The sequence below is a fragment of the Hyla sarda genome, chromosome 1 (genome assembly GCF_029499605.1).
Source record: "Hyla sarda isolate aHylSar1 chromosome 1, aHylSar1.hap1, whole genome shotgun sequence".
Taxonomy (NCBI): domain Eukaryota; kingdom Metazoa; phylum Chordata; class Amphibia; order Anura; family Hylidae; genus Hyla; species Hyla sarda.
In genome coordinates this window covers 600,506,185-600,512,328 of record NC_079189.1, presented here as the reverse complement: position 1 = coordinate 600,512,328, position 6,144 = coordinate 600,506,185, and the positions used below count along the sequence as shown (strand labels likewise).

Here is a 6,144-nt window from a genome sequence, read left to right as displayed (position 1 = left end):
GCGACGATCCCCAGCGTTTACCGCCTCAATTCTGACCCTCCTGTGTCCCTGAAGCATCCCAGAGATGCCGGCAAGAAGAAGGAAGCCGGTGAGGCAGGAGAAATTATCTAAATTCTACTTTTCTCGGCCGCTGCACGAGCTGCAAGATGGCGCCGAGCGCGAACCACTCACCTCTGATGCGCCCACACAGAAAGAGGACAGCTGCGGCCCCAGCCATCATATGAGACTGCCGCCGAGACGATCCTCATCTGATCCTGCACTGCATGGCAGATCTCCGCATAGCTCTGCCAGTCCTCACTCCCCCACCACCTCAATCAGCTCTGCACACAGCCCCACTGATGTCGGACATGCTGACCCCTGTCCCTCCCAGAGAGCTGCAGCGTGGGGCTCTCCCGCAGCTTCTCCCTTACAAAGCCCAGCCAAGCAGAGGCCCCGTTTATCTTCAAACGAGCTGGATAATGAGGTATGTGCCTGGGGCTTGCACACTGCATCTAATCTTAAAGGGACAGATGATCTGGACGCTATAAGGGTGTCTGATACTTCACTTACAGATACAGCAATGAAAGGAATGTTGTTGGCACTAAGGAAAACTTTCCTCTCAGATATGCATGCTTTAGTGTCTCCACTGAGTGCCTCTGTCAAAGATCTCACTGGGAGACTCTCACATGTTGAATCTAAGTTTGGTGAATGCTCTGCCTCACATAATACTCTCAAAGACTCTCACAATGATCTGTCTGATGATGTTACTGCGCTGAAAGCCAAGATAGCTGATCTAGAAGACAGGAGCCGCAGAAATAACATCAAAATACGCGGTGTCCCTGAATCAGTGCTCCCAGCTGACATCCCTACTTATGTAAAATCCTTGATTAAAGCTACATTACCAACATGCAGCCCTCAAGAATTGGAGGTGGATAGGGCTCACCGAGTCCCTCGCCCAAGGCATCTGGATGATACGGTCCCACGTGACATACTAGCTAGAGTCCACTTCTTTACGATAAAGGAAAAAATATTGGAATTCTCCCGCAAGAATAGTGGCCTCCCTGCACCCTTCCACAAGATCTCTGTCTACGCAGATCTTTCAGTGGCCACACTTCAAGCTCAGAGAGATTTGCAACCTGTTACTCAAGCACTTCGCTCTGCAAAGATCGCCTACAGATGGGGCGTTCCAGTACGCCTACTCATCAAAAGAGGAGACGATCTGCATGTCGTGAGATCTCTTCAAGAGGGAAAATCGCTTCTCTCCTCATGGAACATAGACCTTCCTTCCTTGGAAAGCCGATTTAAGGATGGGACTGGACCGAAATGGCATAAGACCTGAAGTTTCGCTTGGCGGTGACTATTGTTCTAACCTTTCTTATGTACCTACAGAATGCGGGTAGTTTGGTCTTTGTTTTCCCTTTCTCCTTAGGCCTCGGATCAAACTGTTTATCCCCACATATTTGATGACTTCATCCAACAGAGTCATAAAATGTTTTTCTTCTGTTGTTTATTCTGTTCTATGTTATCCTTGGGGATTGCTAACCTTTTCTTACTTCATCAAGTAGCAGACCATATAGTTGTGATGCCTGTTCTCAGTAAGGGGGTGCGCACCTTCTCCCTAATTTTGTGTTTCGCTTCAACATATTCATGCTATTCCAATACTTGAAATATGGTTAGAAATATAGTTAGTTTAACCCCTTAAGGACCGAGGGGTTTTCCGTTTTTGCATTTTCATTTTTTGCTCCTTGCCTTTAAAAAATCATAACTCTTTCAGTTTTGCACCTAAAAATCCATATGATTGCTTATTTTTTGCGCCACCAATTCTACTTTGTAATGACATCAGTCATTTTGCCCAAAAATCTACGGTGAAATGGAAAAAAAATCATTGTGCGACAAAATTGAAAAAAAAAAAAAAACGCTGTTTTGTAACTTTTGGGGGCTTCCATTTCTACCTAGTACATTTTTTGGTAGGTCCATAAGATTAAAATGATACCCTACTTATATAGGTTTGAGTTTGTCGTACTTCTGGAAAAAATCATAACTAAATGCAGGAAAAGTAATACGTTTAAAATTGTCATATTCTGACCCCTATAACTTTTTTATTTTTTCGTGTATGGGGCGGTATGAGGGCTCATTTTTTGCACCGTGATCTGAAGTTTTTAACGGTACCATTTCTGCATTGATAGGACTTATTGATATAAAATGATATAAATGATATAAAAAGTGGCCAAAAATGCACTATTTTGGACTTTGGAATTTTTTTGCGCGTACGCCATTGACCGAGCGGTTTAATTAACGATATATTTTTATAATTCGGACATTTACGCACGTGGTGATACCATATATGTTTATTTTTATTTACACTGTGTTTTTTTTCTATGGGAAAAGGGGGGTGATTCAAACTTTTAATAGGGGAGGGGTTAAATTATATTCATTCACTTTTTTTTTCCACTTTTGTTTGCAGTGTTATAGCTCCCATAGGGACCTATAACACTGCACACACTGATCTTTCTCATTGATCACTGGTTTCTCATAGGAAACCAGTGATCGATGATTCTGCCGCTTGACTGCTCATGCCTGGATCTCAGGCACTGAGCAGTCATTCGGCGATCGGACAGCGAGGAGGCAGGTAGGGGCCCTCCCGCTGTCCTGTAAGCTGTTCGGGATGCCGCGATTTCGCCACGGCTATCCCGAACAGCCCACTGAGTTAACCTGCAGCTTTTACTTTCACATTTAGCCGCGCGGCTCAGCTCTGAGAGCGCGGCTGAAGGGTTAATAGCGCACAGCGCACAGCGATCGGCGCTGCGCGCTATTAGTGGCGGGTCCCGGATTCACTATGATGCGGGGTTACCATGTAACCCCGCGTTGTATCACGGGAGCAGGACCAAGGACAGACCTGTACGTCCTTGGTCCTTAAGGGGTTAAATGTTAATGGTCTTAATGTGCCTCACAAAAGATCTCATTTTTGGAGAGAAGTCCGTGCTCTCAATTGTGATATAATATGTGCTCAAGAGACACACTTGCTTTCCAGAGATGCCCATAGACTTAAGCACCACGCTTTCCAACACACTTTCCAATCCCACTTTACAACCAAGTCTAGAGGAATATTTATTGGAATTAAAAATACACTGTCTCCTTTAAATTAGAACATGCTGAGATTGACCCCAAAGGAAGGTTTATAATACTATACTGCTCTGTTAACTCTGTTCCTCTCACCTTAATTTCCCTCTACACCCCAATACCAGACAAAATAGATTCCTAAGCTCCCTTCTTAAACGTGTCTCCAAGAGAGTATGGGGCTCACTCATACTTTTCGGGGACTTCAACACAGTTATGGACCCTACTCTAGACTCCACCTCTAACTCTCGCCTCCCCTCACACTCACTATCCCCTTGGGCCTGGGAAAACGAACTTTATGACATCTGGCGACTTCAACACTCCACTGAGAAAGATTTTACACACCTGTCCACAGCTTATAATACCTACGCTAGATTGGACATGTTCCTAGTGGACAGAAGTCTTTTGCAAACAATACGACAATCTACTGTTGGTACGATCTCATGGACAGATCATGCCCCAATCTCCGTTACCCTGAGTGATTCTGTCTCCTCTAATACTTCATACATGTGGCGTATTAGCCAGTTCCTTCTGTCACACAGGGAATATTTCAATAACCTTCAGACCGACATTAGAGAATATTTTCACTTGAATACCCCTTCTGTCTCTTGTCCAATTATTTTATGGAATTGTCACAAGGCGGTGGTCCGTGGTATGAGTATAAAGTATAGCTCTATCTTAAAACGCCAGAGAGATCAGCAAATTACCTCCCTACTCACTCAAATTCAGTATGTGGAACAACTTAATAAACGGTCCCCATCTACCTTGACGGCTTCTCAGTTGCTACAACATAGACGAGACCTTCGATGTTTGATGTTGCGGGCATATGAGAAATTGTTTAGGGAAACCAAATCAGTATACTATTCCCAAAATAATAAGACGGTTAACCAATAGTTTTCCTGTTTTAAGTCTAGAAATCTAAAATCCCGAATCCCTCTTCTTATCCATCCTAACACGGCAAACCTCTCCATACTCCAAAGGAAATAGCTGATGGATTTCCGGTGTTCTACGCTTGTTTGTATAATCTACACTCCTCCCTTTCGGAATCCCCTAACGCAGCAGAGGCTATCCAATCCTACCTGAATAAACTAGAACTGCCTTCTTTATCCTCTGAACAGCTAGATACCCTCAATGCACCCATATCCCCCGCTGAAATTCAGAAAATTATACATTCCCTTCCCTCTAACAAAGCCCCCGGTCCAGATGGATTTAGTAGCTCTAATTACAAAACTTACTCTGAGGTCTTATCCCCCTTTTTAGCTTCCTTCTGCTTGGCAGCAGTGACCGCCGGAAACCTCCCCAAAGAAAATTTACAAGCAGTCATAACTACTATCCCTAAGCCGGGTAAGTCTACAGATTTGCCGCAAAACTACAGACCCATTTCCTTGTTGAATCAAGATCTAAAAATCTTCGCAAAACTACTAGCATCTCGCATTTCCCTAGCCCTGCCTAGTCTTGTCCAGCAGGACCAGTCTGGTTTTGTGGCGGGTCGTCAGACCTCGGACAACACCAGAAAACTCCTTCACGTTTTTCATTCCATAGAGTCTCATACTATACCTGTGGTGGTTTTAGCATTGGATGCAGAAAAAGCCTTTGACCGCCTTAAATGGTCTTTTGCCTTTTCCGGTGCTCAATAAAATGGGTTTCACAGGAAACATATTATCTGCAATATCTTCTCTTTACTCTAATCCACGGGTGTGAAACACAAGGCCCGCGGGCCGAATCCGGCCCGCCAGACCTCGTCATGTGGCCCGCGTAGCCGCCACCGGCCGCCAGCCTTCACCAACGTCTGCCCTCTAGCGATCCTCCTTCGGTCCTCCTGGTCCTCCACCTCTATGGTTGTATGCACGGGACATGCGTACAACCATAGAGACGCGGGAGGACCAGGAGGACAGCAGGATCATCGCAGGAGGACGCTCTCCGGCCGGGGCCTGGTAAGTGACCGGCGGTGCGTTATCTTCTTCTCTTCAGCGTTACGGTCACCACTCGACCGGTCCTGGCACCTACTACTATGGTACATAGGCCATAGCAGTAGATTGTGACCCTTTGGAATTTTTTTGCGCGTACGCCATTGACCGAGCGGTTTAATTAACAATATATTTTTATAATTCGGACATTTACGCACGTGGTGATACCATATATGTTTATTTTTATTTTTATTTACACTGTTTTTTTTCTATGGGAAAAGGGGGGTGATTCAAACTTTTAATAGGGGAGGGATTAAATGATATTCATTCACTTTTTTTTTCCACTTTTTTTTGCAGTGTTATAGCTCCCATAGGGACCTATAACACTGCACACACTGATCTTTCTCATTGATCACTGGTTTCTCATAGGAAACGAGTGATCGATGATTCTGCCGCTTGACTGCTCATGTCTGGATCTCAGGCACTGAGCAGTCATTCGGCGATCGGACAGCGAGGAGGCAGGTAGGGGCCCTCCCGCTGTCCTGTAAGCTGTTCGAGATGCCGCGATTTCGCCACGGCTATCCCGAACAGCCCACTGAGTTAACCGGCAGCTTTTACTTTCACATTTAGCCGCGCGGCTCAGCTCTGAGAGCGCGGCTGAAGGGTTAATAGCGCACAGCGCACAGCGATCGGCGCTGCGCGCTATTAGTGGCGGGTCCCGGATTCACTATGATGCCGGGCCCGCCGTGATATGATGCGGGGTTACCATGTAACCCCGCGTTGTATCACGGGAGCAGGACCAAGGACAGACCTGTACGTCCTTGGTCCTTAAGGGGTTAAATGTTAATGGTCTTAGTGTGCCTCACAAAAGATCTCATTTTTGGAGAGAAGTCCGTGCTCTCAATTGTGATATAATATGTGCTCAAGAGACACACTTGCTTTCCAGAGATGCCCATAGACTTAAGCACCACGCTTTCCAACACACTTTCCAATCCCACTTTACAACCAAGTCTAGAGGAATATTTATTGGAATTAAAAATACACTGTCTCCTTTAAATTAGAACATGCTGAGATTGACCCCAAAGGAAGGTTTCTAATACTATACTGCTCTGTTAACTCTGTTCCTCTCACCTTAGTTTCC

At 45.3% G+C, this 6,144-nt stretch overlaps 1 protein-coding gene across 1 annotated transcript in view; it reads left to right on the top strand.

Moving 5' to 3' along the window:
• The first annotated feature begins 1,265 nt into the window (after nt 1–1,265).
• LOC130291630 (serine/threonine-protein kinase SBK1-like) overlaps nt 1,266–6,144 on the top strand; it is a 31,845-nt gene continuing 26,966 nt past the window's right edge. Inside the window, exon 1 of the mRNA XM_056540645.1 lies at nt 1,266–1,332. The gene's annotated coding sequence lies outside the window, so the exon portion shown is untranslated. The remainder of the gene's footprint in view (nt 1,333–6,144) is intronic.